Source organism: Gopherus flavomarginatus, chromosome 8 (genome assembly GCF_025201925.1).
Source record: "Gopherus flavomarginatus isolate rGopFla2 chromosome 8, rGopFla2.mat.asm, whole genome shotgun sequence".
In the NCBI taxonomy this organism is placed as follows: domain Eukaryota; kingdom Metazoa; phylum Chordata; order Testudines; family Testudinidae; genus Gopherus; species Gopherus flavomarginatus.
In genome coordinates, this window is record NC_066624.1 from 52205424 (window position 1) to 52217505 (window position 12082).

The window sequence follows — 12082 nt, forward strand, 5'->3', positions numbered from 1 at the left end:
AATATATATATTGGAATTGGAAAAGGTACAGATATGGGCAACTAAAATGATCAGGGGTATGAAACAGGAGGAGAGATAAAATGACTGGGAATTTTCAGCTTAGAAAAGAGATGACTAATGGGGATATGACAGAAGTCTACAAAATCCTGACTGGTGCTAAGAAAGTGAATAAGGAAATTTTATTTAATCTTTCACATAACAGAAGAACTAGCAGTCACCCAATAAAATTAATAGGCAGCAGGTTTTAAAAAAAACAAAAGGAAGTACTTCTTCACACAATATAATGTCAACCCAGGGAACTCTTTGCCAGGGGATGCTGTGATGACCAAAACTATAACAGGATTATAAAAAGAACTAGATAAATTTCTGGAGAACAGGTCCATCTGTGGCTATTAGCCAGGATGGGGAGGGATGCAATACCATGCTCTGAGTGTCCCTAGCCTGTTTGCCAGAAGCTGGGAATGGGCAACAGGGGATGGTCACTTGATGGTTACCTGTTCTGTTCATTCCCTCTGAAGCACCTGGCATTGGCCATTGTTATAAGACAGGGTACTGGGCTATATGGATCATTGGTCTGATCCAGTATGACCATTCTTATGTAAAAATTAATGATAATAATAAAAATGTTTAGTACAGAAACTCCCCAATATAATGTCCTCCCAAGATAGCAACAATGTGAGATAACAACCTGGGCAAATAATGCATTTTAAAAATCTTGGCCTACTAGGAAACATATTTATATAAGTTTCCATTCCCAGTCACAAATCTAGCATTCAGGAGCAAAGTGACTAAAATATAGTCCAACAAACAAATGTTTATTTAACACGCCCCTCACTTTTCCCTCCACCGCACTCCACTCACCGGTGTTGTCCTTGGTCAGTGGAGACTCAGAGTTCAGAGGTGCTTTCACGTGAGTACACCTGCCAGGTGGGGGACAAGAAGGCACTTTGCTTGTTCCTCCAGCTGCTCACTGTTCGCTCTGGCCACGTCTGTTTGTTGTACCACCGTTCACTCCACCACTCTGTTGCCAATGGCCCTCCACAGTCACCTTCGGCTGTCACCTGCCACTGTGACCTCTGCGAGTTGGTCTTTTGAGGTTCCACCAGCTCTCAGTGATTTCAGCTGAGCTCTCAGTGCGGGAACCTCGCTCGCTGCTAGTGCAGTCTGGGTTGTCTCTTACACAAAAACACTGTACACACAGGAACACTGTCTCCACAACAGGACTAAGCACTTAGACCTGATTGTCAGTGATTTCAGCTGCAGTGGTCAGTTAACAGAACAAAAGACTATCTATGGAGCCTAATCAGCTCTGTCTTTAAATAGTGGAGAGGGACAGGTCCCCACCCTCTCTCTTGATGTCTTCAAATCATCACAGGCTACAGTTCTACTGCCCTTTACTCAAACAATAAGAACAACATTTCATCCCCCATTCCCCCCACATTCAAGTAGTTTGTAACCCAACCCCATCCAAAATCTATCACTTGGACAACACAGCTCTGTTTGCTGGATACCTAGGTAGATTAGGTGTGAATGAAAATATAATCTAGCCCTGAAGCCTTTCCCTGCAGCCCCAGCTCATCACTAGCTGTCAGGGAGAGCTCATTTAGACTTTGCTTACAAATCATCATTTAAAATTAATAGGTTGGCCAACACCACCGAAATGAATGCACTGGCATCATAAAAAACAGCTGTATAAGGAAGCAAGGAAGCTAGTCTATGTTCATACTTTTCAAATCTATTATACTTTTTCAGACACACATATTTAAAGTGTGTATTAATGTTTCAGTTTAAATTCAGATTTCCAAAGAGTCAGTGAATTGGTATGTAACTAGCTCACAAAACTGTGGGGGGGGGGGGGGTTTCAGGGAAATCACTGTTAATACTTCATTGCGGTTTTACCTTTTTTGCTTGCTAAACTCCCTCCCAACTTTGAGGGGGCCCAGAGCCCAGTACTGAGCCTGAGCTGAAACATTTACACTGCAGATTTACCACCCCACAGGCAAAGCCTTGGGAGCCTGAGCTGGCATGGGGCAGTCTTTGGTGATTCATTGCAGTCTGGACATAGCATAGCATTATGTCTACATTGTCATAAACATACTCAAGTCACTATTCTCAAACCCTGGGTCAGTTGATTCAGGCTTGTGGGGCTTGTGCTGCAGGGATATAAAATTACTGTGTAGACACTTGGGCTTGAGCTCAGCCTCCAAGACCCCATGAGGGGTGAGGGTCTCTGAGCCTGAGCTCCAGTCTGAGCCCAAATGTCTGCACTGCAGTTTTTAGCCTCACAACCTGAACCCCAGGAGTCCAAGTCAGATGATCCAGGCCAGCCGGGCCACAGGGCTTTTATCACAGTATAGATGCCCTCTCAGAATATGTCTACATTGCAATGTAAGCCCAGGGTTAGCAGAAGTCATGTCAGCAGCCCCAACTCATAAACCTAAACTACAAGGAAAAGACCCACCTCCAAATAAGCTGGGCAGTGTCCTTCTCTCTACAGTTCGTAAGTCCAGCAACCAAAAATCCTTTAACATGAGTCATCCCTGCTCTTCACTCCACTCACAGCTGTTGTCCTTAGTCAGTGCAAGCCCAGAGGTGCCTCTGTAGAGTTCACCTGCCATCCTGGGTGGAAAAGGGGGAAAATAAGAAGGCACTATACTCATTATTTTGCCTAGGGACTCACTCATCCCTTCACTGCCACTCTGTCCTAACATTGATCTAACCCCTAAATTTTAGTATTAGGACCCAGGGCCCAGCCCACTTGGCTTTGGAACCCCTGTCCCCTGCCTAGCGAGTGCTATTGAATTGAGAGTGAGTCCCTCAATTGGGGTCTGCCAAGCACAGTTGGGCTGCCCTCAATTCACACAACAAGGATAACAACGCTTTATTTCTCCTGCCCCAATAAAAGGAGACTGGGAATCCAACACCAGCCAAAAGTGATCATTTCAGCAAGCAATCCAACATATTTCCAACATACTGTAAAATCCACATGCAGACTCATACATGAAACCTTGCAAGAAAATTTTCCTGAGGGAGTCTGAGGCACCTGCTGCTGGAGGGAAGGAGGAAGCCGTGGGTTGGGATTGAGGAGCAGCGTGAGGAGGAGGGGCCTGTGGGTTGGGATTGAGGAGCAGTGTAAGGAGGAGAGAGCTGTGGGTTGGAATTGAGGGACACTGGGAATAGGAGGGGGCTGTGGACTGGGACAGAGGAGAAGAGTGAAGAGGAGTAGGCTCTGGTTGGGAGTGAGGAGCAGTGTGCATAGGAGGGACAGAGGGTTGGGATTGAGGGGCACTGGGAAAAGAGGGGACATGGGTTTGGGCTGTAGAGCATCCTCGTTTGGGAATCCAGCAGGAAAGGGGAAGGCAGCAGGTGATTCTAGTTCCTTAGGGATATTCTGTGTGTTTGTGTGTGTGTGTGTGTGTGTGGGCAGGGAAGGAACATGCTATATGCCTACAGGCCTTTATTCCTCCAGGTTGCAAGGACAGAGGGGCTGTCAGGAAGTTGCCCCTTCAAACCCACACACAAAAAGGCCTTTCTGAGGAAAGGGAAAATCCTGAAGAGAAAAAGGAACATCAAAGGGGACTCCAGAAAGACAGTGTAAGATCCTTATGAGTAGTTTATCACCTGACCAGGGACTTAAATCCTGGACCCTCAGATTAAAAGTCTGATGCTCTGCCAACTGAGCTAGCCAGGCTCATAAAGACAAACACCAAGTTGGTGCAGAAGAGAAACTAGTGAAGAAAACAAGAGCAGGAAACAATAGGGGAAACCTGGTGCTCTGTGTGTCCTGGTCAACACTATGAGTTCATATCGAATTTAGCAGCATTAAATCGCATTAACCCTGCACCCATCCACAAAACGAAACCCTTTATATCGATATAAAGGGCTCTTAGTACCAATATCTGTAATCCTCCCCGACGAGGGGAATAGCGCTGAAATCGGTATTACCATGTTGGATTAGGGTTAGTGTGGCCGCAATTCGATGGTATTGGCCTCCGGGTGCTATCCCACAGTGCACCATTGTGACTGCTCTGGACAGCAATCTGAACTTGGATGCACTGGCCAGATAGACAGGAAAAGCCCCGCAAACTTTCGAATTTAATTTCCTGTTTGCCCAGCATAGAGTGCCAATCAGCACAGGTGGCCATGCAGTCCCAGAATCAAAAAAGAGCTCCAGCATGGACCGTATGGGAGATACTGAAGCTGATCTCTCTATGGGGAGATGAATCTGTTCTATCAGAACTCCGTTTCAAAAGATGAAATGCCAGAACATTTGAAAAAATCTTCAAGGTTATGGCAGACAGAGGCCGCAGCAGGGACTCAACACTGATGAAACTTAAGGAGCTGAGACAAGCGTACCAGAAAGCCAAAGAATGAAATGGACTCTCACAGAGGGGGGGCGACTGACGACTCTAGCTATCCCACAGTTCCCACACTCTCCAAAAACCATTTGAATTCTTTGCTGAGTTCCCAAAGCCTGAAGGGTCAAAAACATTGTTGTGGGTGGTTCAGGGTATATGTTGTTCCCCCCCTTCCCCCGTGAAAGCAAACTAAAAAAAATTGTTTCTTGCCTTTTTTCAATGTCACTGTATGTCTATTGGATGCTGCTGGCAGACGTGGTGCTGCAGCGCTACACAGCAGCATCCCCTTCCCTTCCCTTCCCTACGTCAGAAGGTACAGTAGAACTGGTATCCTTCATCATCATCCCGTGAGTGTTCCTGGCCGGCCTCGGTGAGGTCAGCCGGGGGTGCCTGGGCAAAAATGAGAATGACGCCCAGGTCATTCTCTTCTTTAAGCTTTGTCTAATGGAGATTCAAACCTGCCTGGAATATCATAGCAGCTGTAGGCAGCCCTCCCCTCCCCACTTTGAGCTCTGCTTGCAAAGGCAATAAAGTCAGTGTTGTTTCAAATTCCTGCATTCTTTATTACTTCATCACACAAATGGGGGCACACTGCCATGGTAGCCTAGGAGGCTTGGAGGAGGAGGGAAGCAATGGGTGGGGTTGTTGCAGGGGCACCCACTAGAATGGCATGCAGCTCATCATTTCTGTGGGATGTCTGGGGCTCTGACTGGGAGTGGCCTTTGGCCTTTTTGGTTCTTTAGTAGACTTGCCTGATAGTCTAGACAGGACTGATTCTCCCTTTAGACAAAACTTAAAGAAGGGAATGACCCAGGGAGTCATTCCCATTTGTGTCCATGCGTCCCCGGCCGACCTCACCAAGGCCGGCCCGGAGCACCAATGACAGCAGCAGACAGTACAGTATAACTGGTAACTGTCATTGTCAACTTGCAAAGCAGCAGACGGGATGGTATGGCTGGTAACCATCTTTGCTAACTTGCAAAAGGCAAGAGGATGTTGCTGTGTAGCAATGCAGTACCGCGTCTATCAGCACCATCCAGTAGACATATGATGACAGTGAAAAAAGGCTGAACGGGCTCCATGGTTGCCATGCTATGGCGTCTGCTCGGGCAATCCAGGGAAAAGGGAGCGAAATGATTGTCTGCTGTTGCTTTCACCGAGGGAGGAGTGAGTGACGACATTTACCCAGAATCACTCATGACACTGTTTTTACCTCATCAGGCATTGGGATCTCAACCCAGAATTCCAATGGGCGGGGGAGACTACAGGAACTATGGGATAGCTACAGGATAGCTACCCACAGTGCAACGCTCCAGAAATTGATGCTAGCCTTGGTACATGGATGCACACTTCCGAATTAATGTGCTTAGTGGGGCCGTGTGCACTCGACTTTATACAATCTGTTTCCAAAAACTGGTTTCTGTAAAATTGGAATAATCCCGTTGTCATAAACAGATTGTTAAGGGTTAATGTCTCTTGTACCTGTAAAGGGTTACAAGCAGGGAACTGGACACCTGACCAGAAGACCAGTCAGAAGACAAGATACTTTTAAATTTGGGTGGAGGGAAGTTTTTGTGTGTGTTCTTTGTCCGTTGTGTGTTCTTCTCTCGGAGGGTCTGAGAGAGACCAGACATTACTACAGGCTCTCTAAGTTTCTTTTCAAATAGTAAGTAAAAACAGGCGGTTTAGGCTTTGTGATTGTTTTACTCTATTTGCAATTGTGGATCTGACTGGTTAACTTTTATATATGTAGTTGCTGGGAATATTTTGATTTGTATTGGTTCTGGGGGGAAAGTCTCTTTCTGGTGTGTGTAAGCTATAGGACCCTGTAATACTTACATCTTGAAGTTACAGAGATAATTCTTTACTTTTTCCTTTCTTTTATTAAGAGATTTCTTTTTTTAGAGAACTTGATTGATTTTTTCCCCTTGTTTCCCTTGTGTTATTCCAGGGGATTGGGATAACTCACCAGGACGGGTGGGGGGGAGACAGGAAGGGGAAAGACAGAATCTCTTTGTTTTCCTTGAATCTGTTTGCCTCTTTGTAGAAAGGAAGGGAGATGCTTCTCTGTATGGTGATTTAAGAGGTTGGATCAGTATCTCTCAGGATAGCCCAGGGAGGGAAGTTCTGGGAGGGGGAAAGGTGGGGGAATGGTTTATTTCTCCTTGTTTTAAGAACCCAAGGGATCTGGGTTCTTGGGGTCCCCAGAGAAGGCTGGGGAGATCAGAGTGCCCCAAAACACTATATTTTTGGGTGGTGGCAGCGCTGTCAAATCTAAGCTGGTAATTAAGCTTAGAGGATTCAGGTGCTAGTATCTCATTTTCTGAACTCTAAGGTTCAGATCTGAGAAGGAATGCTGTGATACCCGTAGTGTAGACATACCCTGTTTAATTGAAAGGCTGATGGTTCAAACTCAAGTGAAGATGGAGGTGTTTTTTTTCAGTGATGAGAATCCAGTACATTTTTACAGGCTGAAAATCTCCTCAATGCTGCTCTAGCCTCATTGGGCAAGCATAAGGAGCACTTTCACCAGATGCATTGGTGGTATAGTGGTGAGCATAGCTGCCTTCCAAGCAGTTGACCTGGGTTCAATTCCCAGCCAATGCAATGATGTGATGTTTTCTCCCCTGGGAACTGGTTTAATTTCAGACACATTGTATCAGTTTATCAATGGAATGAGAGAATCAATGTCCTGCAAGGCATTCAAAACACAATGGAGGAAGAAAGGGGTGGGACTATACAATATGCTGTTGGAGTTATCCTGGTATTACAATGTTTGGTTTATTTTTTTAAAAAAACTTCCTTTACTTCCCTCTCCCTTTTAGACTTGGAGCCTTTAAGGTCAGAACGGAGCAATGTGATCATCTAGTCCAACCTGCTGCACCTGACAGGCCAAAAGACCCCCCTCCTCTTCTGCAATAGACCCGGGAGGGGAGGCAGCTCTGTGCACTGCCCCTACCCTAGGCAGCACATGGAGGCCCTCTGCTCCCCTCCCCAATGGGTGTGCAGAGATGTGCCAGCAGCACTAAGGTGGCTCCCTGCCCATACTGCCTCCATCCCTCCGTGCCACTCCCAGAAATGGCGGGCATGTCCCAGCATCCACTGGGGCACGGGGAGTGTCTCCATTCACTACCCCTGCCCCGAGTACCAACTCCACAGCTTCCATTGGCCAGGAACTGCAGCCAATGGGAGCTCTGGGGGCAGCGCCTGCAGGCAGCAGCACACGGAGACCCCCTGGCATGGCTCACCTAGGAGCTGCTGACACAGGGTTGTGTGTACTGGTCACTTTGGGAGCTGCACTGCCCGGGGTAAGCGCCATCCCTCCTGAATACCAACCCCCTCCCCCAGCGCAGAGCCAGCACCCCGCACTCAAATTTCCTCCCATAGCGTTGCTTGCCTTCCTTTCACTCAGAACCATCCTTCTTCTTCTGGGATGCAAGTAGCCATCCCTGGGAAGCCAAGAGGCAGGCACAGAATTCTACCTCCCAGTAGCCAACCGCACCTCCACAGGCTTTGCAGAACAAATGGTGGCGCTCTACTAACCCCACTTAGCCGCACTAAGGCACTTAGCTTCTGCCCTGCCTTCCTCAGCTCGACTTTCCTCTTTTGCCCCATTCCTGCCTCACTTCCTCCTTTGGCAAGTCATACAAAGGAGGCCAGCAGGAAGAGCCGGCCTCCGTAGGCCAATCTCCAAGGCCAGAGGAAGCCAAGCCACAAGGCTTCAAAAGGTGACTCTCCAAGATCATCTAGCTTTCCCCTGTTGATGCCAAGGCTTTTTCCTCAGCTCATTTCCCCACCCTCTGCCATGCAGGGGTTAGGGTTATCGCAGGTGTTACCCAAAATTGGGCCAGCTAGTAAGTGTAGGGAGGACTAATGACCCACCAGAGTCTGGCAGATAGCAGCACATTTATTATACTGATAGCTAAGCTCAAAATAAGCGGGGGAGGAGGGGTCACACTCGCATACTCGCGCTTCAAGGACAGGCACAGCACTGGAGATGTCAGGATTCTGCAAGGTAAGTGTCTCACAGCGCAGCTATGGACGGTGTGATGAAGGTAAGTCTTCCTGAGGCACAATGAAATACAATGTAGAGAACCACTGGCCAGGCGGTCTGGGCAAAGGGCATTCACTGGAGGTACAAGCTTGTGAGTGCTCTCCTGAGCACATGGTCCCTTCCCCTTTTCAGGGCCTACACCTCATGGCCTGTGACTAGAGATGACTTGGCTGCACCTGGTTGGTCACACTCCACCTTGGGCAGTGTCCATGCTCTGGGTGTGTGAGTGCTGCCTAATTAGAGTCTCAGACACCTTGTCTACCTGGGAGCTCGTCTGCTCTTCATCCAGAACTTTCATCCCACAAGCATTCCAGGAGGGAGCTGAGGGGGTGGGGAAAGCCACTTCACAGGCATTCAGAGAGGGAGAGGAGACAAAAGTGGGAACAGGGAAAGTATAACAGACCTTTTGAGCATAGAAATCTCTACTGCTCCTACAACAGCAGGAGCTGGGAAAATTAAGCCCTCATGTTTCTGCCTGGTTTCAAACCAGAGACCTTTTGGGTGTTAGACAAATGTGATAACCACTACACTACAGGCAAGGAGTTTCACATGTTGACTGTGTCTGTGTGAAGAAGAATTTCCTTGTATTTGTTTTAAACTTTCTGCCTATTAATTTCCTTTGGTGGTCCCTAGGTCTTATATTATGGGATCAAGTAAATAACTTTTCCTTATTCACTTTCTCCACACCACTCATGATTTTATATACTTTTATCATATCCTCTCTTAGTCTTCTCTTTTCCAAGCTGAAAAGTTCTAGTCTCTTTAATCTCTCTTCATATGGGACCCATTCCAACCCCCTAATCATTTTAGTTGCCTTTCTCTGAACCTTTTCTAATGCCAGTATATCTTTTTTGAAATGAGAAGACCACATCTGTACACAGTATTCAAGATATGGGTGTACCATGGATTTATATAAAGGCAGTAAGATATTCTCTATCTTAGTCTCCTTTTTTTAATGATTCCTAACATCCTGTTTGCTTTTTTGACTGCTGCTGCATACTGCGTGGTCGTCTTCAGTGAACTATCCATGATGACTCCAAGATCACTTTCCTGATTAGTTGTAGCTAAATTAGCCCCCATCATATTGTATGTATAGTTGGGGGTATTTTTTCCAATGTGCATTACTTTACATTTATCCACATTAAATTTCATTTGCCATTTTGTTGCCCAATCACAGTTTTGTGATACTTCTCTGAAGTTCTTCACTATCTGCTTTGGTCTTAACTATCCTGAGCAGTTTAGTATCATCTGCTAATTTTGCCACCTCTCTGTTTACCCCTTTCTCCAGATCATTTCTGAATAAATTGAATAGGATTGGTTCTAGGACTGACCATTGGGGAACACCACTAGTTACCCCTCTCCATTCTGAACACACCGATGGGCAAACCTGGAGAGAGAAGTGGCAGCCCTTCGATAGGTCAGCTGGTAGAGCAAAGGACTGGAGCCGGCACTCAGGAAGTCACCCTGATGTCGCCCTTCTGACTCTGGCTTGAAGGAGAGCTTCTTTTTCTTCCCCTTGCTGACAAAGAGCAAGAGAAGAAAGAAAGGTCAGGTGGGCCAAGTTGGTGCACAAGTCCATGCTGTCTTTTCTTGCTTGGGAGCCTGAAATGAGGGATTTGTGGTGGGTAAAGGCACTGCTGTGCTTCCAGAGAAAAACCCACTGCTGCACACAGAGAGCATGCCAAAGCATAGGAGTGAACCAGGGAACTCTAGATTGTCAGTCTAACACTCTCCCAACTGAGTTAAGTCAGCACCCTAATGGCACTTTTGGGGCCTGCTGCTTCTCTGTCTGGGATGTTTTTGTCAGCCCTGGCACACAAAAAGGATATCCTTGCGAGTGCCCACGAAGGCAAGATGAATTTTTGCCTGCCTTGCTCAGCTTGACTTGCTTCCTCACCCCATTCCTGCCTTAGATCCTGGGTTACCTGGTGGCTGAAGATGGTCCATTGTCTCAAGCGGTGCCAGAGTCTGACATAGTGCCCGTGGGCAGCCTTTGCTCTGCACATCCTGGCCGTGCACATATGCAAATACTTTAAAGCACCTGTTAGTAAGTTCTGGGGACAGTTGCTCACCTTCAGAGGAAGCTCCCTAAAATTGGCCTATCACACCCAGTGGTACATTGACCTCTGTTCAGATTGAGCCAAAGGAGAGGGGGGGCTCACTGCTGTGGCTGCTGCTGCTGTGAGGGCAGCCACTGTTGCAGATGAAGCCATCCTGCAAGCACCTTCCACCTAGCCACCCACTGAAAATCCTGTAGGGTGTAAGGTGGGAATAGAAGAACACTTGGCGGGGGGACTTCCTAACCTCTTAATCAGCAGGTAAGTATGCCCAGTGATCTGTGATGGGATGTTAGATGGGTTGGGATCTGAGTTACTATAGAGAATTCTTTCCTGGGTGCTGGCTGGTGAGTCTTGCCCACTTACTCAGGGTTTAGCTGATCACCATATTTGGGCTCAGGAAGGAATTTTTCTCCAGGGTAGATTGGCAGAGGCCCTGGAGGTTTTTCGTCTTCCTCTGCAGCGTGGGGCATGGGTCACTTGCTGGAGGATTCTCTGCAGCTTGAGGTCTTCAAACCACAATTTGAGGACTTCAATAACTCAGACAGGTAAGGGGTTTGTTATAGAAGTGGATGGGTGAGATTCTGTGGCCTGCATTGTGCAGGAAGTCAGACTAGATGATCATAATGGTCCCTTCTGACCTTAAAGTCTATGAGTCTATGAGTCTACTCCTCCCCCTTCTGCCACCATCAGCCATCCCATACCCGGTGTTGCATCCGGTGGGGTAAAAAAAAATACGGCCATATCGGAAGAGTCAGTTGGGTTCTTTGTGGTTGCCCCACCATTCCCCTCGGGCCTGACCTGCCCTCCAGCTCAGCCACCACTGAAAACTGAAACACAAAAAAGTAGAGCTGTACAAGGCTTCAAAGCCCACCAGGCCCAACCCCACTTCTAATACAGCAGAAAAGCCGCACTTCTCCTGACTAGGTAGGAACGTCCTATTGCCCCACAAGAGGTGGAAGGCCATCTTGTTTGGTCTCAGCAGCACTTGTGGAGCAGGGGGAAACACATGGCTGAGGAAATTCCCTACAGATGGGTCTTGAGCATGACAGCCTTGTACGTAATGACACGATCCACTTACGCCACCGGCCAAACCATTCCTCACAGGCCTGCAACCATTTCTCCCAGTTCGCATTTCCCACCACGTTCCCAACCGAATGCTAGAAGGTCCAGCCATCAACCTGCCCACTCTTGCAGCCCTCCTCTTCCGCCCTAATTGATAGGGGGAAGTATTGAGCCTCTCTCCCTTAGGCCCTTCAGCATTCCTAGGGACACCAACACAGCCCAAGTGACTTTGGGCCAGTAGGTCAACCAATAGGGCTGCCTCCTAGGCCAGGCTGCAGCTCAGCTTCAGGACTCAGAGGAAATGCAGCTCGCATCACTACCTACAGGACTCCAGGCACGGTCAGGCTTCTGGATCAAACATCCCCTCTTGCGCTCAAGTCACAACAGCTAGTGGGGAAAAGATAGGCTTTCATGGCCTTTCAGAAAGCAAGATATAGTCTTGGAAGACCCAGCAGGGTTTGTGGCACAGGAATTGTCCTCAGATCCCACCAAGACTTCAACTCAGATTGCAGGATTCAAAGTCCCGAGTGCTGGTCCTTACACCATGG

The 12082-nt window shown here is 47.6% G+C and overlaps 1 protein-coding gene and 2 non-coding genes across 6 annotated transcripts in view; 1 reads left to right on the forward strand and 2 right to left on the reverse strand.

Moving 5' to 3' along the window:
• LOC127056975 (zinc finger protein 883-like) overlaps positions 1 to 12082 on the reverse strand; it is a 305218-nt gene that overhangs the window by 77821 nt on the left and 215315 nt on the right. The window lies entirely within an intron of this gene.
• Positions 3619 to 3691, reverse strand: TRNAK-UUU (transfer RNA lysine (anticodon UUU)). Its single transcript has one exon. It is a non-coding gene; the product is annotated as a tRNA-Lys (tRNA).
• On the forward strand, positions 6894 to 6965 carry TRNAG-UCC (transfer RNA glycine (anticodon UCC)). Its single transcript has one exon. It is a non-coding gene; the product is annotated as a tRNA-Gly (tRNA).